The sequence below is a fragment of the Octopus bimaculoides genome, chromosome 28, assembly GCF_046866305.1.
Source record: "Octopus bimaculoides isolate indiv1 chromosome 28, ASM4686630v1, whole genome shotgun sequence".
NCBI lineage: Eukaryota > Metazoa > Mollusca > Cephalopoda > Octopoda > Octopodidae > Octopus > Octopus bimaculoides.
Window position 1 is genome coordinate 6,206,378 of NC_142955.1, and position 25,744 is coordinate 6,232,121.

Below are 25,744 nucleotides of genomic sequence, written 5' to 3' on the forward strand. Positions count from 1 at the left end.
TAATAGAAGATACTTAACCAAGATACCATGCAATGGGACTGAAGCCGGAACCATTTTAGTTGGGAAGCAAGCTTCTTACCACACGGCCATGCCTGTGATATGTGTGTATAAAATTTATTCACTATTCACTACCTGTGCATATTCTGTGTACTGTTCATGCAGTTTTGGTTACTTTTTCTGATGAGTTGTACTGCATCTGAGCGCTGTATACAATAAGTTTATTATTATTATAATTTCAAGCTATATACTCTCACTTTTACAGACTGCTTCTTCATCCCCTCATCTCCTTCACCTACTCACTTCTACTTACCTCATGCCCTTGTGGGGCACCTCATTGCCATTATGTGTCTCTTTGCAGCTTCTGATCATTTCCTCTTCTTTTCTGTCTCCTCCTACTAAATGTGAATAGACATGCAAATCCTTTACAAGATCCTGCTCTGATTCCTCCTCTAAGGTTTGTAGTCCTGTAAGCTGCACAGTGACCTCAATAGTACAGTTGGTGTGAAAAAAGCACCCAGTACATGTTGTAAAGTAGTTGGCTCCAGCTGTGGAAACCATGCGAAAACAGACATTGGAGCACAATTTGGTCCTTATCAAATACTGTCAACTCATCTAACTCATGCCAGCATGGAACATGGACATTAAATTATGATGATGATATCTTTGTTTCAGCCATTAGGCTACAGCTGTGCCAGGGGACCACCCATCATCATCAACATCATTATTTAACATCTGTTTTCCATTTTGGCATGGGTTGGACAGTTTGACCAAAGCTGGTAAAGCCAAGGGCCTCACCTGGCTCCATTGTTCTGGCATTGTTTCTACAGATGGATGCCCTTCTTAATGCCAACCACTCCACAGAATGTATTGGGTGCTTTTAATGTTGCACTAGCATGAATGCTTTATATGCAGCACCAGTGCCAGTATCAATTCTGCTGTAGTGGACAGGTCTTCTTCCATACAACAATGTGCCAGATATCTCAGTCTTCGTCATCACCTCAAGTGTCTCGAGACTGGTCTTCAATCTATACACATGTATGTATTGTACCATATGTATTTGCTGAACTACATTTTAAGATTAGATTATAAATTTTAAGTGTATGTCTGTCTATGTATGTGTACACACACACACATTTCATGACTTTGGCTGTTTATTTAAGAATATATTATTTTTGTGAGTTTTCTGTCCATTATCAATGATTGTCAAATAGTATGCACAAACACACAATCATATACAGACTGTCCTCATTTAATGACCTACCTATTTAACGACCACTTGGAGTTACGACGAACTTTACAAGCCGTCATTACATATTTTACAAAATATAAAACTTAAAAACTTTAACTGTCGTATTATGCGCTGTACGGGAACTGCCATCGTGATGGCAGCGCATCCCGAGCACTCAGCCTCACGCTCGCTCTCTCTCACTCTCCCGCCTGTGGTCAGCCAGGCAACACAGTGACACTCTCTGTACCTATATTACTATTTCGTCTCTTTTTTTGTAAACACAGTTTCATGGGTGCCTTTTACGTGTCACCAGCACAGGTACTTTTCACGTGCCTATGAGTGGCACTCATGCCAGTGACACATAAGAGGCAACACATTACACTTTTGGGGTGTTTGGCATTAGGGAGAGCACCCAGCCATAGAAACCGAGCCAAAAGATTGGAGCCTGGTGCAGCTCTCTGGCTTACCAGCTCCAGTCAAACCATCTTACCCATGCCAGCATGGAAAATGGAGACTAAATGATGATGATGTGAAATATAGGCACTGTGTATAAGCCATGTGTTTTTTCCTCTTTGTAATCAGAAAAAGAAATTGATCTAACTTGACTCACTGTCTATTAATATTTCATCAGAGATGGTTACTCATTTTGAAAACAGAAATATTAGCTTATAGTTATTTATAGTATATGCTCTCTTTACTCTCTTTACTCTTTTACTTGTTTCAGTCATTTGACTGCGGCCATGCTGGAGCACCGCCTTTAGTCGAGCGAATCGACCCCAGGACTTATTCTTTTTGAAGCCTAGTACTTATTCTATGAGTCTCTTTTGCTGAACCGCTAAGTTATGGGGACGTAAACACACCAGCATCGGTTGACAACCAATGCTGGGGGGACAAACATAGACACACAAACACACACATACACACATATATATATATACATGTATACGACGGGCTTCTTTCAGTTTCCGTCTACCAAATCCACTCACAAGGCTTTGGTCGGCCTGAGGCTATAGTAGAAGACGCTTGCCCAAGGTGCCACGCAGTGGCACTGAACCCGAACCATGTGGTTGGTAAGCAAGCTACTTACCACACAGCCATTCCTGCCCGTACAAGTCATTCTCTTCATCATAATTTTACATCTGTTTTCCATGCTGGCTTGGGTTAGGTAGCTCAATGGGATCTTACAAGCTGGTGGACATGTCATGCTCTATTTAAAAAAAACAAAAACTTTTGACATGATTGCTGTGGCTGGATGCTGTTTCTAGTACCAACCACTTGCCTGTGCATACTGGGTGTGTTTTTCACGGCACCAGCCCTACACAGGTTGCATTGCTGTTGGTGAAAAAGTCATCTCAAGCCCTGCATTGTGTCTACTCAGATCTATCAACAACTACCTAACCCTTTTGCATTTAAACTCCAGCCTGTTTTATGCCAAAACTGACCAGATCTGACCTCTTACACCTCCACAATGTCATTCTAAAACAATCAATCACATCACCAAATTTCAAAGTTCAGATAATGCATGATTAATTCAAAGCAATGGGAATAAATAAACAGTATATTTGACGGAATAATCTGAATGCTTTAGGCTTAATGTGTACTGGGTGTTTTTTGTGGCACCAGCACTGGTGGTTAGGAGGCGGAGCACCTTGCAGCTTGCAAACTGAAAGTGACCACCCATGATGGATGGAACAGATTTATTGTTGGAGGAGGATAATGGAGATAATAACAGAGGGAAAAGTGTTAGGGGTGGGAGTGATGGAATCAGGGTAAGAGTAACAGTCAGTGTGAAGGAGATAGGTGGAGAACATTGGGGGAGGGGCAAGCTGAGTTGGTGGACCCACAAATAGAGTAAGTCAGTCTGCTTACCATGTCAGCTTGGGTTGGACTGCTCATCAGGGCCCAAGTTCTTGGAGTTACATAAAGACTAACAGATGTTTAGTGTAGAGAGAAATTGGAGGGAAAGTGAATTTGGGGCTTAATTGGTTTGTTCTAATTAACCCTCATCCTATTTGAGGGAGGCAGTCTGGTAAACAATGTGCAGCCACACATTCTCCAGCTCTAAACCTGAGTATTGGATGCAAACCTGAGTGTCACTGCCCTTAATGTGGAGGAGAGAAGAATCAATAAATACAAGGGCCAGGTGCTATCAGTTTGTGCTGCATGCCATTGAGATGTCAGATGTTCTTAGGCCCCATACTACCAATTTTCTCTGCAAAATAGGGATAACGATAGCCCATTAGAGAAATGAGCCATGTGAGGTGGAGAGGCTGCTATATTGAGGGTTGCTAGCCATTTTCTGTTGCAATACCATTGCACTCATTATCACAGGATGCGGCTGTGGACCATTGCCCCAACCTCCATCTTCTGCTGCTTTATCCCACTTTTTCTTTTATCTCTTTTTTTTTCTTGTTTCTTTGTAATTATACATTATAAATAAAATATTTGCACCACTGCCCAAATGTTGGCAATGTGTATTAATTAATTAATTAATACTAATGGATGTTCTAAAAAGCATTTGTTTTGTTAATTGTCTGGTAGACTTATGGGTATATGATACACGTTCTTAGCAACTACAATATCATCCTCTCTCTCTTCCTCTCTCTCTTCCTCTCACCTTCCTCTCTCTCTTCCTTTTCTTCTCTCCTTTTCCTCTCTCTCTCTCTCTCTCTCCCTCTTCCCCCCTCTCCCTCCCTCTTACTTCCTCTCCTTCTCTCTCTGGTCCAAAAAATGATCAGCTGAACTGTGATGAAGTAATGATAACCACTGAAACTAGGTTGGTTTCAGTGGTTTTTAAGGAAGAAAGAAAATTTTCGTTTTCTGATACCACAGAAAGACAAAAAAAGGCCATGGTTTGACCAGAGTATCTACTTTTCATAGTCAGATTAAAAATCTGTTTACTAACAACACATCTTTTAAGTCTGTTTTACTTCTCCATTGCACCACGTCTCAATAAAAATGTTGTGAGGTGCTTCTCTCTCTCAGTGCTACTTTAGCATGCAGTCTATTGCAATATCTGCAGTTATTGCTGTGAATGACATGATCTGGTTTACAATTAACCCTATTTAAGGGGCACATGATGTTTTGGTATGTGTAACCAAAAAGATCAAAGGTTTTTATTTTCTGAAGTAAAGATTATTTTCCAACATAACATGGCAGTCCTGGTTTAGGACGAATGTTGTTGTAATTTAGCCCCAGGAGACATCGTCTCCAGCTGGCTATACGACATGATCTGTGCCCTTATATTTTTGAACAAGGGAATCTAGCACCCCCACTCAGCTCAAAACAATATCTGTGTATCGCAATTTCTGGGTTATTTCCCTTCATCAGCACTGAATAATTGTTTGGCTAGAGGTGGCGCTACCAAATTCCCATTTTTCTTTTTTCTGTTGTGATTGAAATTGATGGATGCTTATAGAAAACTAAGGATAAAGTGTCTGAAACTATTTTATTAGTATGTAAAACTATATAAGTTATATAATTTTAAATTATATCTACTGAAAGACGATCCCTGATCAGCTATTACATTTCAAAACATTTGTTTCATCAGGCTGATGGATTGTCCTCAGAGTCCTTTCAGCTTGTATCACTTGGGCTGATCAATTGGCCTGGGTGTCCCAAGAGGGTTAAACTGCATACTAAAGTGTAAATGGCCAGGTAGACCACATACTAAAGTGGTACTTCTCTCTCTCTCTCTCCCCCCCATCTAGTTGCACTCATAATCACAAGATCATGGTTTTGATCCCTGGACCAAGCAATGCATTTTGTTTGTGAACAAACACATCATTTTATGTTGCTCCAGAATGGCATCCCTCTCAGAGGGTATGTTCATATTCATGATCACTTGTATGCCAATAGGCCTGCTTGCCTACTCAGCAAGGTGGTGTTGTTTGAGTGTTACAACAGTGTGAGAAAATGCATTGTGACCAGTGGTGTGTAACAATATCCAGTAGTTTGGTTGATATAGTGATGTCATGCAGTCATGCTGGAGCACTGCCTTGACACTTTTTAGTTGAATAAATCAACACCAGTACATTTTTTTTTAACCTTGGTACTAATTTTGTTGGAATCTTTTGCTGAACTGCTAAGTTACAGGGATGTAAACACACCACCTGTTGTCAAGCAGTGGTCTCATACACACACACACACACACACACACACACACACACACACACACACACACACACACACACACACACACACACACACACACACACACACACACACACAAGCTTTCAGTTTCCGTCTACCATTTCCATTCACAAGGCTTTGGTTGGTCTGAGGCTGTAGTAGAAGACACTTGCCCAAGGTGCCACACAGTGGGACTGAACCCTGAACCATGTGTTTGGAAGCAAGCTTCTTGCCACACACACACACACACAGCCGAAGCAGACACAGTAGCCTGGGGTAGTCTTCCACCTGGCTGGTTCCTGTCAAACCGTCCAACCCATGCCTGCATGGAAGAAAGACGTTAAACGATGATGATGATGATGGTAATGGTGTTGATCCTACTCTCCCAAAATTGATTTGTGAAATTAATGGTAAGGTGAGTGAGCAATTGTGATGTGTGTGTCTGTGTGTGTAACTAATATATATTAAAAACACTCTTCATCGTTATACCGTTACAGTTACCATATATATCTCCCACCCCGCAGAATATGCTCACCCACACGCAGTGTGTATATTCTTCTCCCCCTCCTTTCTCTCTACTCATACTGCATTCATTTCTCTGTTTTGTTCTGTTCTTCCCTGTCCCCTCCCCCCTTTTTTTTCTCTTCCTCATCATCCCCTTCTTTTTTTTTGTCTATCCAACCTTGCTAACTCTACCATGGCAATGTAGGTAGCAGTGACCCAGTTGCTGAAGACTCCCTACCCATTTCATCTCTGTCAGCAGCAGCAGCAGTTACTGCGGTAGGATTTTGTCGGAAGCACAAATATTTGGTCTGTAAGCTATATACCGTGATAGTATAGTGCGGTATGTGTGTAAATGAGAGGCTTGTGTGTGTGTGTGTGGGTGGTAGTGTGAGAAATTTTGTACTGAAAAAAGAAAAAAAAATGAAATTACATCAGACTGCTGACTCCTGTTAAATTTACGTGTATGTGTGTAATATCTGCATGTGTGTATATGTGTGTTTATAAAATACAACCAAAAATTAAAAAAATAAATCAGAAAGACGAGATGAATGAATAGCAAACAGGGTGTATTTGTTAAATACTCAGGAAAAATGGAAGATGAAAGATAAAAAGGAGAGAAAGAAAAAAACGTGTTTAAATTGTGAGTATATACAGATGTATATACTCATTCATAGACATGTATATTTGTGTGTATATATACACACACACACATATTTACCCATACACACGTATGAATCTCTACTTATACCTTTTTCTCTCTTTTACTTGTTTCAACCATTAGACTGCGGCCGTGCTGGGGCACCACCGTGAAGAATGTTTTAGTTGAATGAATCGGCTTCAATACTTAAAATTTTTTTAAAGCTAGGTACTTATTCTATCGATCTTTTCGCTGAACCGCTAAGTTACTGGGACGTAAGCACACCAACACCGGTTTTCAAGCGGTAGTAGAAGACCCACTCAAAGACTCACACACACACTTGTATATACACATATACAATGGGCTTCTTTCAGTTTCCGTCACAAGGCTTTGGTCAGCGTAGGGCTATAGTAGAAGACACCGGCCCAAGGTGCCACGCAGTGGCACTGAACCTGGAACCATGTGGCTCGAAAACAAGCTTCTTACCACACAGCTACGCTTGTGTCTATATTGTATTTCTTTTATCTTTTACTTGCTTCAGTCATTAGGCTGTGGCCATGCTGGGGCACTGCCCTGAAGAATTTTTTGTCAAATGAACTGACCCCAGTACTTATTTTTAAGTTTGGTACTTATCCTATCGGTCTCTTTTGCTGAACTGCTAGTTTCAGGGGTATAAACAAACCAAAACCAGTTGTCAAGCAATGGTGGAGGACAAACACAAAGACACACACACACACACACACACACACACACACGATGAGCTCGTTTCAGTTTCCATGTATCAAATCCACTCACAAGGCTTTGGTCAATCCGGTTCTATTGTAGAAGTTACTTGGGACTGAATTCAAAACTAAATGGTTAGGAGATGACTTTGCAAGTTTAAGTAACTTATAACTGAATGTTAGCTTTCAATAGAAAGTGTTTTATCTTTGGCTCCAGAAGAACATGTTCACCTAGTTTTGTTCCAGCCCAAGTGTACCCCCCCCCATTCTAGTGCCCATGTATATCCATACAGTATCTTCATACACCAGTGTTGTCCACAGAAAATCGCTTTGTTTCCAGCAACAGTTAATAATCCTCTCGATGTTTTCACCCCACATTTTTACTGCCTACTATGCTTTCAATTCACCCATCTCCTCTGCTAATTACATCACCTAGGTAACAAACACTATCAACTACTTTTGGAGTCTGCTGAGCATTTGAAAATATTAATTTCACTGGTGCAATTTGCTGCTAACTACTACTGTACAGAATGTACCTTCTCTGTTAACCCGCTTGTGATCCTGTAATCTTTCTTATGCATTCATAGCTTACATTAAGTGCAGCATATGGTTTTTCTACATATTTTGTTTCTGCATTATTAACCATGACCACTGCCCAAAAGGTCATAGAACCATGTATTCTTGTTAACTAAAACGTTTGTGTGTTTGGTTTACTTTCATCTTTTAGCATTTAGGTAATATGTATCCCCACTTTAAAGTGGATATTCTGTTTGAACAAATTATACTATGGTAAATGCCATAAGAGGAACTCTTATATTGGCTTTTGGTGCAAAATGCACTTGTGAGGAGATAAATCCATGCCACTTCCAGTGCTGGCACTACCAGATTGCCAGTAAGCTTGTTAAAATATAATTTAGAAGCTGTATGAATACCAAGAGGTAATATTTATCCCCACTTAAACGTGGATGTTCTGTTGGAACAAGCTATACTGCCATAGATACCATGAGAGAAACTGTAATGTAGTCTTTTGATGCCATATGCACTCTTGTTTATATTGCTAGGATTGTTTATATCTGTCACTAGTATATATTTTGTAACAAGCGCACTGGCTAATCATTACACCAGTGCCTAGCACTGTTTTTCTATACATCACTAGCAGGGAGATGAGTTTCCATTATCACAGCCAGTTGAGTATCCATCATTGCAAAGACCAAGGAAGGTTGAAATCACTTGATCTATTGATCTTGGTGCAGGAGATGACAGAGATTTATCTCCCTGTTAGTGATATAAATGAGAGTGCATTTTGCACCAAAAGCCAATATGGGGGGTTCTCTCATGGTATTTACTGCAGTATAGTTTGTTCTAAGAGAACATCCACATTTAAGTGGGGATAAAGATTATCTCTCGGTATTAATACTGTCTTTGTCACTAATATATTGGGTTGGCAACTAAGTTCCCACCGTTTTTTTAAAATTTAAATTTTTTAAAAGGTTTAATAAAAAAAATAACAATTAATTAATGTATTCACCTTTGTTGTTTAAAACTTCTTCCCAACTTTCAACAAGATTTCCAATGCCTCGTTGGTAGAAATCACCCGATTTCGACTTGAAAAATTGATCCAACCAAGCTGTCAATTCTGCATCAGTATTGAAGGAAACTCCACACATAGCATTTGAAAGAGGTGGAAATCCATTGGTGCCAAATCAGGAGTGTATGGTGGGTGTGGCAGCACTTCCCAGCCTTGCGTTTGAATGGCTTCCTCGGTCATATTGGCGATATGAGGGTGGGCGGTGTCGTGCAACAGAAGAACTCCATGCTGCCGATTAGGTCTTTTCTCTTGAATAGCCATGTTGAGTCGTTCCACCTGTTGAACATAGAATTCTGTGTTGACCGTTTGGTTCCATTCAAGCAGTTCATAATGGATAATCCCTTCCCAATCCCACCATATGCACAACATCATTCTACGCGGATGAAGATCTTGTTTACCGGGGCTAAGCCTTTCTTTATGCTGCTTCATATTGATGTACAGGCACCATTTTTCGTCGCCAGTAACGATTCGGTAAAGAAATCGTTGCTTGTGTCCATGAGTTGAGCAGTAACGAGCAAGCAAACCAGCGGAGATTGTGGCTTGTTGATTTTTGTTGTTGTCACTTAAAGCATGCGGAACCCATGCTCCATACTTCTGAACCTTTCCCATCGAGTGAAGATGCTTCTCTATAGCAGTGTGTGAGCATTCCATTTTCTCTGCCAGTTCCCTTGTCATTTGATGAGTATTTTCATGCAAAAGTTGGTTTAATCGATCTTCATCGAACTCAACTGGACAGCCAGAACATCTTTGAGATCAAAATTTCCATTTTTGAACTTGGTATACCAATCACGAGTGGTTCTTTCAGCTATGACACCCTCTCCATACACGGCACAAATGTCGCAAGCAGCTTTTGGGACCTTAGAACCTTAATTAAAAGCAAAAAGGTGTCCAAAATGCTCGTTTTTCTTAACTTGACATTCCATTTTAATGATCTGAAAATAAACAAAAATTAACGAAAATTAACAAGAGAGAGAAAAAAAAAAAAAGATTCCAAAATGATTCAAAAATAGAATTCTTGAAAAAAATAGATTCCAAAATTTTAAATGAATGGCGGGAACTTAGTTGCCAACCCAATATATCCTTTAGCATTTAAACTAGTATCTGTCCCCCCCCCCCCGCCTCTAGTCTACATGCATTATGATCAGCGTTTGCCAGATCTGGCCTCCCACAGCTACCTTGCAATGTCATTCTACAAATAAACAATCACACTGAAATCTTGAAGCCATAATTACTTCAAAACAATGTGCATCAACGTCACTCAAACTGCTTTCACAAATTCCCATGACTCCCTGTCACCATCCAGTTCCGTTATTATGGATTTGAATTGGAAACTTGAGTTATGGTGAATCTTTCATTACTTGATTACACAATCAGGGATGCCACCCCTATGGATGCATTGCAGTCACTCTCTTCATAGAACTTGGTGATCCTAACAGTTAATCTTCTAGCATTCCTCCACTCAGCATCACCGTAAGAAGCACTGCTGCCTCTTCCCAATTTGCCATGATGCTTTTGCAGATTGCCATGAGTCCCTGTAACCATCCAGTTCTATTAATATAAATTTGAATTGGGAGCTTGAGTCACAGTGAATCTTTCATTAGCTGATTCCGCAACTACGGATGCCACCCCTATGGATGTATTGCAGTCACTCTCTTCATAGAATTTGGTGATCCTCGGATTCCTTCACTTGGCATCACTAAGAAGCATCATTGGCTCAGTTGAGCTCTTCTGCTACCTTTTCACAATCTGCTCTGCTGCAATCCCATGACTTCACAATATCCCTGGCAGGGTGGCTGAATGGATGCTATGCCTATAACTCTACCAGGCATGTTCATCACTCTGTGAGGTATTTTCAAATTACCTGAATACCCAAGTGAATAAATAAGCATTACATTTGACAGAGTAATTTGATTACTAAAGGATTAAAGTATCTCTATTCTGGGCTCTGCTTATTTGTTTGGTATATTTTGTTGACAGTGTCTCTATATATATAGCTTGCAGAAGAGAGATAAAGGAATAATCTTTGATTTAGGTCAAAAGACTGCGAAGAGATGTAGATAATTTGCTGTATATATATTATCATGTATATGCATATATATGTATAGAGCAGATTGTATGGTGCTTGTGTACAAAGTGCATGTAGTGAAGTGTATGCATCTATGAGTACCAAAACTTATCAAACATTTTGAATCTTCATACATTGCTAACTTGGCTAGTTTCTCTTCTTTTCTTTTTATACTTTCTGTCTCTCATTCCAACATGTCTGATCATAACCTGTTATTTTCTTTTTCTTCTCTTCATCTGCTTTCTTTCCTCATTTTTTTTTTCTGTAGATGAGTTTAGGCTCAAAACATCCAAAATTTCTTCCATTTTTCTTGAGCATCAAACTAATGCACTTTGTTTGCTGTTCCCTTACCTGTCTCTGTCTTTTGCTTTTTGTACAACTTTGATATATATATATATATATATCATCATCATCATAATCATTTAACATCTTTTTTCTATGCTGGCATGGGTTGGACAGTTTGACAGGAGCTGGTAAGCCAGCAAGCTGCACCAGGCTCCAATTGTCTGTTTTGGCTTGGTTTTGGTTTCTGTGGCTGGATACCCTTCCTAATGCCAACTACTTTACAGAGTGCATGGTGTTCTTTATACATGGCACCAGCATGGGTGCTTTTTACATCTCACCAGCACCCATGAGCTTGCAAGACAACTGAGAGGAGGAGGGGAACCAAGAGATTAGTATATGGTAGGGGGACAGAGGTAGCCCTTTTACTGTTGAGGAGATACTTGGCTACCTCTGTAGGACAAGAAGGTGAGAGAGAAATAGAGAGACAGTCAAAGCGTGCGAGAGAGCCTGCCCACGGGGAACAGCGGAGGGGGTAGTATAATTAGTACAGAGAGGATAGAGGCAGGGATATTCCTTAGGAGTGTGAAGGGAGATATTTAGAGATAGAGATGCTTTCCAACCATATTGTCCTACTGTTTGGCACCTTGGGCAAGTGTCTTCTACTGTAGCCTCAGGCTGACCAAAGCCTTGTGAGTGGATTTGGTAGACAGAAACTGAAGGAAGCCTGTGGTATATATGTGTGTGTGTGTGTGTGTGTCTATGCATGTGTGTCCTGACAACCAGTGTTAGTGTGTTTTGGTCCCCGTAACTTAATGGTTTGGGAAAAAAAAAGACAATAGAATAAGTACTAGGCTTAAGAAATAACTCCTGTGGTTGATTTGTTTGATTAAAAACCCTCCAAGGCAGTGCTCCAGCATGGCCACAGTCAAATGACTGAAACAAGTAAAAGAATAATAACAAGTGATGATGAGAGGAATTGGAAGTTGCTAGGAGTGGGTAGTATAGATATGTGAGGGCATGGAGAGTGTGCAAATAGGTGCACAAGGGAGAGTGGAGGGGCCTACAGTAGGTGCTGGAGGTGTGAGGAAGATGGGCTGTGGGAGAGTCTGACATAGGACAGAATTACATGTGTGAAAGAGGGGGTGGGCATGGACTATAAAGGATATGCCTGTATGTATGGTTGGCCATGATTTTACTTAGTTTGATGTGTCTTCTCAAGCATAGCAAATTTCCTGAAGTTTCGCTCTCTTCTCCTCTTTTAAGTGAGGCTCAACATCTGAAGATCATTTCTCACCACTTCATCTCGCGTCTTCCTCGGTTTACCCCTTCCACAGGTTCCCTCCTCAATTAAAGATCAGCTCTTCACACAGCTGTCCTCATCTACATGTATCACATGACCAGACCAGTGTAGTCTTCTCTCTTGCACATATCTGATGCCTCTTATATTCAATTTTTTTCTCAAATCACTTACACTCTGTTGTACATGCACCCTGGCATTACCCATTCAGTGGAGCATACTTATTCGCGCACTTACACTTTCAGAACTTCCTCCACCATTGCTAACTTGGTCGTCTTGGTAATGGAAGTTACCTACTACTTCAAAGGATCCTTGTTGTCACTTGAGGAAGTCTATTCTCTATACATTCATGGTGTTTATTATATTCACATGTCTATCACACACAAAGATTATTTTTTCTATTAACCTTCGTATGATACTACTGCACTTATGTGTCCACAGCTCACACTGTGTACATTGTATGGAGTTCCTACGTACACCGTTTCTACTTGTTGAGCAGAGCCATCTCATTGAAGCGATTAACGATTTGGCTGTTTTCCTACTTACTAGGGCTTTGCACTTAGGTAAATTAATTCTAAAGCTCTTTGGATCCAGACCTTGCTTCTACACCTGAAATTTTGTCTCTAGTTCAGGTAGCTATAAGAACAAGGTCATCAGCCTAAAGGAACTCCCAAGGGCAGCTAATCTTAAGTTCTTCTGGAGGACTATCTTTTATCTTTTACTTGTTTTGGTCATTAGACTTCAGCCATGCTGAGGCACTGCCTTGAACAATTTGCTTTAGTGGAAAGAATCAACCCCAGAACTTTTTTTTTTTAAGCCTGGTACTTATTCTATCGGTCATCTTTTGCTGAAACACAAAGTTATGGGTACGAAAACACACCAACACCAGTTGTCAAGTGGTGGTGGGGGACAGACACAGACAGACAGATATACTCTCACACACGTGCACGCACACACACACACACACGCACACACATATATATGACAGGTTTCTTTCAGTTTCCATCTACCAAATCCACTCACAAGGCTTTAGTCGTCTAAGGTGCCTCAGAGTGAGACTGAACCCGGAACCATGTGGTTGGGAAGGAAGCTTCTTATCACACAGCCATGCCTGCACCTATGTATATTTCATTTTTGTGTTTGGTTTGCAAGATTCTTGATGTGAATTTGTGTGTTGAAACAAATTTTGTCATGTCTGGGGAGAGTCATTACACTGATACCAATAACACACGATATTATAACACACACAACAATCAATTCCAGTCCTTTATTATTAGTCAACTGGTTAAATATCTACCCAACTAACTAATCAATCAGTTGTTTAACTTGTTGCTGATTAAACAGTGGATTTTTAAAAACTTTTTTTGTTACCCAAAGTTCTTTTGCTGCCATTCACAACGATTTCAGTGACTCTTTCTCTCTCTCTCTCTCTCTCTTCCACTTTGCTATTGAGGCCATGTTTGCCTGTCTGAGACCTAGTTGCTTGCATGTGTGTGTATAGGTGTGTGTTTAAGAGGCAAGGGTGAGTGATAATGACTGACAGGTTTGTGTGTGCGTGTGATTTGTTGCACACACAAACCTGTCAGTCATCACCACCCTCCCTTCTTCTCCTAAGCTACACACACACACACACACACACACACACACACACACACACACACACACACACACACACACACACATTATTTATATTCATTAAAAACAAAAGCTGGAAAATTTGGTATATTTTTAATTTCATGTTACATGCATTTCATTATAGCATAAGAGAGTTCAGTGCCAATTTTGGAAGTCAATTACATTGACTCCAGAGTTGAACTGGTAGTTATTTTATTGACCCGGGAAGGATGAAAGGCAAAGTCGACCTCAGCAGAATTTGAACTCAGAATATAAAGATGGATGGAATACTGCTAAGCATTTTGTCTGGCGGGCTAACAATTCTACTAGCTCACTGTCTTATGTGAATATAATTATAAAAATGAATAATAATAATAATAATAATAATAATAATAATACTTTCTACTATAGGTACAAGGCCTGAAATTTGGGGGGAGGGGACCAGTCAGTTACACTGACCCCGGTGTTTCACTGATACTTAATCTATCAACCCTGAAAGGATGAAAAGCAAAGTTGACCCTGGGGGCATTTGAACTCAGAATGCCAAGACAGGCAAAATACCGTTTAAGCAGTTTGCCAAGATACTAGCAATCCTGCCAGCTTGCTGCCTTGATGATGATGATGATGATGATGATGATGATGATGATGATGATGATGATGATGATGATGATGATGATGATGATGATGATGATGATGATGATGATGATGATGATGATGATGATGATGATGATGATGATGATGGTGGTGGTGGTGGTGGTGGTGGTGGTGGTGGTGGTGGCGGTGGTGGCGGTGGTGGCGGTGGTGGCGGTGGTGGTGGTGGTGGTGGTGGTGGTGGTGGTGGTGGTGGTGGTGGTGGTGGTGGTGGTGGTGGTGGTGGTGGTGGTGGTGGTGGTGGTGGTGGTGGTGGTGGTGGTGGTGGTGGTATAAAGACAGCCTGTGGTCATGACTGACCATGGGATTGCACCTGGAAAGTTACCCTCCCAGGCAAGGTTGTTTATGGAAGACCAGCAGTCACCCAGGCATACCAGCTTCCCTTCTCCACACCATGGATGTTATCCAAGGGGAAGGCAAAGGCCGATACAGCTTGGCACCAGTGATGTCTCAACTCATTTCTACAGCTGTGGAAACTGGAGCAATGTGAAATAAAGTGTCTTGCTCAAGAACACAACACACTGTGGACACATAAAAGACTCCTTTAGGTCATGAATGACCATGCAATTACACCTAGAAAGTAACCCTTCAAGGCACATGTCCGGGCAAGGTTGTTTATGGAAGACCAGTAGTCACCCATGCATACCAGCATCCTCTCTTCACGCCACCAATGTCATCGAAGGGAATGGCAAAGGCTGATACAGCTTGGCACCAGTGATGTCTCAACTCATTTCTACAGCTGAGTGAACTGGAGCAATGTGAAATAAAGTGTCTTGCTTAAGAACACAACACACAGCCCAGTTTGGGAACTGAACTCACTACCTCATGATTGTGAGCCTGGAACTCTGACCACTGAGCTATGCACCTTCACACATGTAGAACACCTGCATGGGATTTCTTATCTGCAATTCCTCAGACAAAGTTTCAAAAATGATTATTGGAATGTGTAGATGTACTTCATGATGACATAGCTTAGATCATAGCCCCTGCTATTCACTAATCATTTATTTCATGTATGAATATGTGTATTTAGTGCAAGTAAAAATGTTTGGATGTGTATGTATGAGAGGGTGCTGAAAAGTTCCTGGCTTTGGGTAAAATAAAATACAGGAGGGTCAGTTAATTATGGTTTTATACAACACATTCCCCTCTCAGATTCACACAGTTATTGCAGTGGTCCTTCAGTTTTTCTAAGCCCTGTAAAAAGAACTCAGAACGTTGGGCCCCTAATCAGGCCTTTTGTAATACACTTAGAGCCAGGAACTTTCAGCACCCCTTCATACATGTCTGTATGAAATGAATATAAATTGAAATATAAATTGATTTAAACTTACATAAAAATATACTTATATTCATTTATATATTAGATAAGTTTGTGAATGGACATCTGTGTGTGTGTGTGTATATATATATATATATATATATATCTCATCATCATCATCATCATCATCATTGTTTGCTTTCCATGCTTAGCATTGGTTGGACGATTTGACTGGGGACTGGTGAAACCAGATGGCTACACCAGGCTCCAATCTGATTTGGCAGAGTTTCTTCAGCTGGATGCCCTTCCTAACGCCAACCACTCCGAGAGTGTAGTGGGGGCTTTTATGTGCCACCGGCACGAAGGCCAGTCAGGCGGTACTGGCAACGGCCACGCTCAAAATGGTGTGTTTTATGTGCCACCCGCACAAGAGCCAGTCCAGGGGCACTGGCAATGATCTCGCTCGAAAGTCTTTACACATGCCACGGGCACAAGTGCCAGAAAGGCGTCGCTGGGCACAGGTGCCATCATGATTTCGCTTTCGCTTGCCCCAATAAGTCTTCGCAAGCTGAGTTTCGTGTCCAATGAAGGAGACGACGTTGGCATGGGTGCCAGTCATCGAATTTAGTTCGGCTTCGATTTCACTTGCCTCAACAGGTCTTCACAAGCAGAGTTTAGTGTCCAATGAAGGAAAGGTACGCATAAGTGGGCTGGCTACACCCCTGGCAGAGGCCTTGGATTTAGGTCTCTCTTGGCTTGCCGGGACTTCTCACGCACAGCATATTTCCAAAGGTCTCGGTCAGAAATCATCGCCCCGGTGAAGCCCAATGTTCGAAGGTCTTGCCTCATATATATATATATATATATATATATATATATATACAAAATTAAGAGGAATGACCACCAAAAGTGCACTCCTAAATGCTAGAAATAGATGCCAAATCACCTAACCACGAAGAGTATGTTCTCAAGAAAAAAATTTCAACAAGACGCCAGACTGTAAAAATGAGCAAGACAAATGAAAATATACAAAATAAAAAAGAAATAAAATATTTTTTATTTTTTTATTTTATATATTTTCATTTGTCTTGCTCATTTTTACAGTCTGGCGTCTTGCTGAAATTTTTTCCTTGAGAACATACTCTTCGTGGTTAGGTGATTTAGCATTTATTTCTAGCATATAGGAGTCCACTTTTGGTGGTCATTCCTCTTAATTTTGTATGTAATATAATTTTAATCTTCATATTTTTTTAAATATGCTAAGCCACTGGTTTTAATTGATTAATATCAATTTCTACCCTCATTATTAAATTTTATATATATATATATAGGCATGACTGTGTGGGGAAGAAGCTAACTTTACAATCATGTGGATTCAGTTTCAGCCTCATTGCACTGTGAGTGAATTTGGTAGAAGAAAATTAAGCTTATTGTGTGTGTGCGTGTACATATATATATATGTGTACATGTGTGTGTGGTTTGTTTATGTCTTTGGAACTTAGTAGTTCAGCAAAAGAAACCAAGAGAATAAGTACCAGACTTAGTACAGGAGTTGATTTGTTCAACTAATCCCTCCAAGGCAGTGCCCTGGAATGACTGCAGTCCTATGGCTGAAACCAGTAGAAGATAAAAAATATATTAGCTTGTATATAATATAAATTTAAATATGACATATTGATTCAAAATTGTAGATATAGAGTTATGCAATTTTCTATTTGTGTTTGTGCATACAACACATACGCATATACATATATACGGTAATACACATTGACTTTTTAGGCCGTGAATAAATTATTTGTTTAGTGTTATTCTATGTTTGATGCAGAAAGTCACTGACTATTCACGCTTGCAGCAATGTCCATTCTTTTAATAGCCACTGGCTGCAGCATCAGCAGAGAAAGCATCGCCATCATCTTCATCATCAATAGAAGTATGTGTAGTAGCATCTCCTTACTTGTCTGCACTTCTTCTTCATTTTCTACACTCATGATATGGTGGGCTAAAGTGGGAATTTCTCTGTTTGATTGCTTGATTTGCTGAAAATTGCAGAGAAATCTCCCATCAAATTTTTATTGAGGAAGAAAATAGGACACAAATGATCATGTCTGTGTGCTGGATCAAAGACTAACCTGGGGTTAAACATAAACACTGGCAAGACTCCAACTGCCTAGGAGACCAGAAAATGTACCTCAAACTAGCTTTTTGCCTTGTTAGATATAGCAACTAAACCTTCCTCAAATCAGACCACATCCATCTTTGGCTACCATAGTTTGAGATACTTTTAAGTTTAGATGCTCATGGATGGTATGTGTTTAAATATAGATTTGCTCCATCAGTGTTGAGCTGGAGATTAAACCGCAAGACCACTGTATGGTAATGGTAATTGTTTAATAGCCCTAATCCAGCTGACCTATGCTCAAAGGGTGTTTTGGCCTTGATTACCTCATTTTATATTCAGACATATTGTATTTGCTGAAGCCCTTCACACCCTTTGCAGCATAGGCTATCTACAACTTTTCTCCCTCTGTTCTTGATTCTGGGTTGTCTTTTCTGCTTCTCTCTAGTAGATCCCTGCTTTTTCACCTCAGTATCCTGTCTCCAACTATTTTTATGGCATATGTTTACTTGAGGGAAGGCCTTCCACGCCCAGATCTCATTGGTTTCGAATTTTCACCAATACCTCTGTGACCTTGCCTTTTATCTAGGTAGGAGTGTTGGCCTTACATAAACCTATTTCTACCTCTGAGAGGAGGTGTTCCATATTAATTTGGCCTCTGTTCTTTGACCTGTTCAGCATGGCAGACCCTAATCAGGGCAGAATTATTGAGGCACACAAGTCATCACATCACAACAAGGATTGAACCTTACAGTAGATAATGTAACTAAGATTACATTATTTAATGTCCTTATCTTTGTTCTTGTCTTATCCCACGTTGGCCCTGATCCAACTGACATTTGATCAAAGATGTTCCCTGACAGTCCATCTTTTTTCCAGACATTGTGATCTTATGTGTCCTCTGTCGTTGCTTTGCCCCAAATCAGTCCTGATCTAGCTTGTTTATGATCAGAAATGCTCCAACTGCACTACTATCGATTATTTAGACAAACTGCATCTTGGTCTACTGTTATCTAGTGTGACTCTGTCATGGTTAAATCCCTAATCCATCCGATTTACTTTAATCAAAGGGGTTCCAGTCATGACCATCTTGGATTACATTATCTGTATCCTTTCTTGTTGTTTACGCTTGGGTCATCTCTGATCCAGCTTGTCTGGTCAGTCTTGGCCATCAGATCATATATATATTCAGACCTATGTAGTATATTTAGGACTATGCTACTCAATCTATTTTTCTTTTAAACAGCAGAGTATGAAGTTGTGTTATTGTGTAGTAGCCATTATACCATCATTACCATAATCAGTTGTGGTAGTAATTGTAGCAGCATCTCTTCAGATCCATCCAGGCACTAAACTACTCTGAGTTGTGGTGTAAAGTGATGTGTTGCAGATGATACAAAGTCGAGAAGTCCCCATTCCCCATCTCTTGTTTCTCTCCCACATGTGCATGATGATAGATTAATTATAAGCTTGGTATGGGTTATTTAATATGTGTGCTACTATGTATGTTAAGTGTACCCATTGTATGTATGTTAATGTGTGTGTGTGTGTGTGTGTGTGTGTATATATGTATATATGTATATATATATATATATATATATATGGGTTAATGTTTATCTGCTGATATGTTAGTGTACTCATGGGATGGATGTATGTTAATGTGTGGATTTGTGTGCTTGCATATGTATGATGTGTGCACATTATGCTTGCAAGTATGTGTTTGTGCATCTTTATAAATGTATACTCATTGTTACTATATATGTATTTCTTCATGTTTTTTTTCTTACTTCTCTTCCTTTTGCCCTCACACTCTTCCCCTTTGCTCTCAAACTACTCCTCTCACTATTCCTCCTAATTTCTCTTTCTCTCACTCTCCCCCACCCTTTGTTCTTCTATAATCAATTGTTACCATGGTGATTTGTCTTCCATTCTCCAATCAATTAACCAATGATGTGAAAGTCCACACAGTTCTGGAAAAACTGATGTCCTGAGTCCCCTTCTCTCTTTTATTCCTTTCATCTCACTTGCTCATCCACTCCCTCTCTCCTTTACCACACACACACACACACACACACACACACACACACACACACGTTACTTTATTCTTTCTTTTTAAACATTGTTTTATTTAATTGCTTTCTGGAGTCATTTTCTTGCTCTTTTCTCTCTCTCTTTGCTTTTTCCTCTCTTTCTCTCTCTTTCTCTCTCTTTCTCTCTCTCTCTCTCTCTCTCTCAGCATTTTGTTATAAAGGCCCATGGTGAGTTTGTTGGTGTGTTTAGACTGATTTTTAAAGGTCATTGTTACAGAAAGCCAAGTATTGGAAAAGACACTTGAACCGAGTCTTATACATACATATGTGTGTGTGTGTGTGTGACAGATTATATATCTTAATGTGTATATAATGATGCATGTAATTGGCTCCACAGTTAACAAGTTTGCTTTGTAATCATTTATAAAGATGCACTGTCTTTGCTTTGGACATATATGAAAATTTTGGTGATAAACAAAAGCCATTAGTGTATTACATAGTGAGCAATAAGCATCAATGTTTTGAGCCATAAACTCTTTGTTATGAAGGAAAACGGTTGATAAATATTGGAATGAAAGTGTGTAGTTGTGTGTGTGTGTGTGTGTGTGTGTGTGATTTCTGGCTGAGAATGTAATGAGCTGTGAATAATTGTAGATCATATGTGAAAAAGAAAGAAAAAAGGGAGTGGACCACGGTGACAGGCATAAAAGAGTGAGTAAAAGAATAGTGGAAGGGAATGGTGAGTGGGTGGAAGCTTGTATGTATGAACAGGTGGGGAGGAGCTCAGACAAAAGTCAATTTCAGCTGGAAGAGTTATTCTCAACTGGAAGATTAATTTTTGTTCCTTGAGGAGTCGGGTGGTAGATGGGCTATGGTGCTGGAGAATACCACCAAATACATCAAATGAAGGGATCAAGGTTGTTTAGGTGATGGGCTTTTGTGATGCATTACTGTGGCATCCTACATCATACATTCAGCAACTTCTCTATGAATTGATTTGTTAAACTTCAACAAGTCTCACACTGTATTTATCAACATACAAGTCAATTTTAGTATATAGTCTAAGCATGTAATGTAAACATTCAAACATCTTTATCTTTCCAAATCCTGCTGTATTTCACTTGGAATTTTTGCTCCTTCAAAGTTGTCTTGGAGTATACATCAACCTACCTTTTTTGGTTGTAAATTTTGTTTTGTAAAATTCAACTTGTTTCCTGGAAGATGAAGTATTTTACAATAAAAACTGATCAAGAAAGACATATTGAAACATAGGTGAAATACTTTACTTTTCTGACATACAAGTTGATGTAGTGTAAACATTCAAGCAACATCACTATCTCTTCAAATCCTGCTGTATTTCATACGGGATTTTTGCTATGCCGAAGCCACTTTGGTGTATAAATCAATCTACCTTTTTGCTTTGGCTGTAAATATTGGTCTGAAAAATTTTGGCATGGCTGTATAAGAAGCTTGCTTCCCAACCACATGGTTTCAGGTTCAGTCCTACTGAGTGGCCCTTGGGCAAATGTCTTCTACTATAGCCTCCAGGGATTTGGTTGATGAAAACTGAGAGAAGCCTGTCATATATGTGTGTGTTTGTGTTTGTCACCCACCACTGCTTGACAATGGGTGTTGGTGTATTTATGTCCTCCATAACCTAGTGCTTCATCAAAGGAGACCGATAGGATAAGTACCAGGCTTAACAAATATTAAGTACTAGATTCAATTCATTTGACTAAAAAAAATAGCAAAAATATCCTTCAAGGCAGTGCCTTTGCATGGCCACACCCTAATGACTGAAACAAGTAACAAATAAAAGATGTATCCTGCAAAGTATGGTCCATATTGGACTCTACAATTTTAATGCAATAAAGGTCACTTTTGAGGATGCATATCTTGGGTTGACTAATAGTTTATGATTGAAAACTGATGAACAGAGAATGAGTGTCGAAGTACACTGTGTGGAATGTGTTTCTATCAGTATAAAGTGAGAATTGGTACATTTAAACAGAAATGTTCTACAGTATTAAGTACTTTTGCTTTACATGCATATTGACTTGGCAGTTCATATCTATCAAACATGATGGAATAGGTACCAGAAAAAGTATCAGGGTTGCTATAATGAGCTAAAACCACCTGAAGGCTGTGCCACACCATACTTGCAGTCTAATGAAGGAAACCTATAAAAGCAACTGTGTATTGTTTATGTGTGTGTGTGTGTAATGTCAAAGGTTATCTAAAATGATGATGATTGTGATGTAATTGATCAGCTCCCTCCCACAAAATCTCGGACATTGTGCCCATAGTAGAAAAGATTAGAATCGTTAGCATGCTGGACAAACTGCTTAGTGGCATTTCAGCTGTCTTTGTTTTTTGAGTTCAAATTCCACTGAGATCAACTTGCCTTTCATCCTTTCAAGGTTGATAAATTAAGTACCAGTTGAGTACTGGGGGGGGGGGGTCAATGTAATTGACTTAGTTTTTCCCTAAAATTGCTGGCTTGCTTCGCTGCTTGCTTCATGTTCTTGCTTAATGGGGCTGGGGTCATCCCAAGTTAGTGGTCCCAGAGATGTCATCATGTGTAGAGCTGACCAGGTCCACCAGTGCTCTCCATTGCTGGCAGTCCTATGCCAGCCCCTCTGCATTCGCCAATGTGCTGGCCTTGTGCCAAAATTTGAAACCATTATGTTCAACCAATGCCAGTATGGGAAACAGACATTTAAGGATGAACCTACAATAGACTGATGTCCTATTCAGGAAGTGATTCTGCCCCCTCCTCCTATAAATTTTATCTTATCCTCAGTACACTTAGTTAACAATAGCCACATAACAAGGCTTGTGGGAGAATATTACTTGTGGTAGACTGCTCTCTTATCCAGTCGACCAATTAACTCCAGGCAGCAAATTGGCCATTATTATAGCATCAGATGGTTCTCAATGTTTTGTGTTCAAATACTCCTGAGGTCAGTTTTGTTTCCATTCTTTTGAAATTGATAAAATACCAGTCCTGCACTGGTGTAAATTCTTATCTATCTTTGTTTCTTTCTTTTTCCCATCCTTTTTTTTTCTTTCTTGACTCTGGAGCCATGTTATTGGGAAGCAAACTTCTTACCACACAGCCATGCCTGTGCCTAATCTATATGCATCTACATATTTTGTTGAACTGTACCCACCGCCATCACCACCACCCTAGCTGCTACTGCTACTGCTGCCACATCATATGCATACTTTATCTCTGCTAATTCAGAGAGCTTGTGTAATTATTATGACTACCACTACTACTAATGCTATTTCCTCCACTGCCACCACCAACCACCGTTACTATTACCACTGCTATGACAACCACCACAACTGGCTTCACCATCACCACCACCTCCACCACCACTATTACCACTACTACTACGTGACTCTTTCAGTTGATGGCAGCACAATGTCTGCTACTGACTTACTAAGATTTGTGTGTGTGTGTGTGTGTGTGTGTGTGTGTGTGTGTGTGTGTGTGTGTGTGTGTGTGTGTGTGTGTGTGTGTGTGTATGTATAGGCCTGTGTGCATGTGCATGCATGCTTGTGTGTGTATGTATGAGTGTGATCATATACAACTTTGACAGTTGCTAGGGAAAAAAACAGATCGACAACCAATTGAGTATATCATTGACTAAGCTGCAATAACTTCATCATTGTATATTTGCATGTGTGTGATGTTTATTCTTGTGTCTCTTGAACAGGGATTGCATTTCCAATCCATAGTCTCATTTTAATCAGTCTCTTTTGGTCAACTGTATACATCAGTTAATTGTGTATAATCAGCTGAAGGCCCTAACTCAATGACACTTGTAATATAATCTGTTTCCTTTATGCATATCATGTTGAATACACCAATTCTCATCTGATCACCGAAGTTAAGCAATGTTGAGCCTAGTAAGTACTTAGATGGTTGACCACTTAGGAAACCTAAGTACTGTCAGCATCTCACGCTATAGGCACAGGCATGGATGTGTGGTAAGAAGTTTACTTCCAAGCCACATGGTTCCGGGTTCAGTCCCACTGCATGACACCTTGGGCAAGTGTCTTCTACCACAGCCTTGGGCCAATCAAAGCCTTGTGAGTGGATTTGGTAGATAGAAACTGAAAGAAGCCCATTGTGTGTGTATCTGTGTCCCACCCCTGCCCACCACTATTGCTTGACAACTGGTGATTTGTGTCCTCGTAATGTAGCAGTTCAGCAAAAGAGATTGATAGAGTAAGTACTAGGCTTACAAAGAATAAGTCCAGGGGTTGATTTCTTCAACTAAAACTCTTCAAGGTGGTGAGCTAGCATGGCCGCAGCCAAACGACTGAAGCAAATAAAGGAATAAAGCTGCACCAGGCTCTGTATACATTTAACACCTGATTATATTGAGCACTTTTATTCTTGTACTTTATAAAATAAAGACCATTACCTTTTACTTGTTTCAGTCATAAGACTGTGGTTTTGCATTACTTTGAAGGGTTTAACTGGTCAGCTTAAGACTATAGTAGAAAAAGCTGACCCTGAGTGTCATACAGTGAGATTGAACCTGAAACCATGCTATTGCAATGTGAGCTTCTTAACCACATGGACTTGCCCGTGCCTAGAATCAAACAGTTATTGTTATCCAAATCAGTGGATATTAAGCATATTCAAGATGCTGTTATATCTTCTAGTCAATGTTAGCAACCTGTTATTATTATTTAAGAGGTTATATAAGGTGACAAGCTGGCAGAATCGTTAGCACGCCGACCAGTATTTCACCCATCACTAATGTTTGGAGTTCAAATTCCACCAAGGTCAACTTTGCCTTTTATCATTTCATGGTCGATAAATTTAGTACCAGTTAAACACTGAGGTCAATATGATCGACTGGTCCCCTTCCCTCAAATTTCAGGCTTTGTGCCTTTAATAGAAAGGATCATTTAAGAAGCTCTTGTGTCCCAGGATGATCCCAATAAGTGGCTTCTGTTGTATGTTGTAACTATTTTGGTCTTCATACCAGCTTATGATCTCAGACCAAAAACTATTTACTAAACAGTGAACTGGTAGAATCATTAGAGCATCCATGGAAATGCTTTTATGATCAAAGTTCAAGTTCTGCTGAGGTAAGCTTCTAAAGCTTTTTAGACTTTAACCTCACTTTGCAACTACATCATTTTAGGTTCAGTCCCACTGTGCAACACTTTGGGCAAATGTCTTCGACTGTAGTCTAGAACTGTGATTCACTGAAAGAGACCAAAAGAATAAGTGCCAGATTAAAAAAAAAAAAAAGAAGAAAAAAGTATTGGAGTGATTTGTTTTTAAACTTTTAAAATAATTCTTTAGCTTTCAGTTTATTGTCAAATGTAATGCTTATTCATTCATGCTGTTTTGAATTAATCTTGCATTATCTCTAGCCTTGAAATTTCGATGATACAATTTTATAATTTTTGAATGGCATTGTAGGGTAGGTGTGAGAGGTTAGATGTGGTTAGTTTTTATTCTTTTATTCTTCTTTTGGACTTATTTCTTAACCTTAGTACTTATTCTGTCAGTCTCTTTTGCTGTATCATTAGGTTACGGAGACATAAACACACCAGCACTGGTTGTCAAACGGTGGAAGCGG

General features: G+C 39.8%; 1 protein-coding gene across 1 annotated transcript in view; it reads left to right on the plus strand.

Moving 5' to 3' along the window:
• The window catches only part of LOC106872323 (flotillin-2), a 79,519-nt gene that overhangs the window by 29,470 nt on the left and 24,305 nt on the right, over nt 1–25,744 (plus strand). The gene's annotated exons all lie outside the window — the stretch shown is intronic.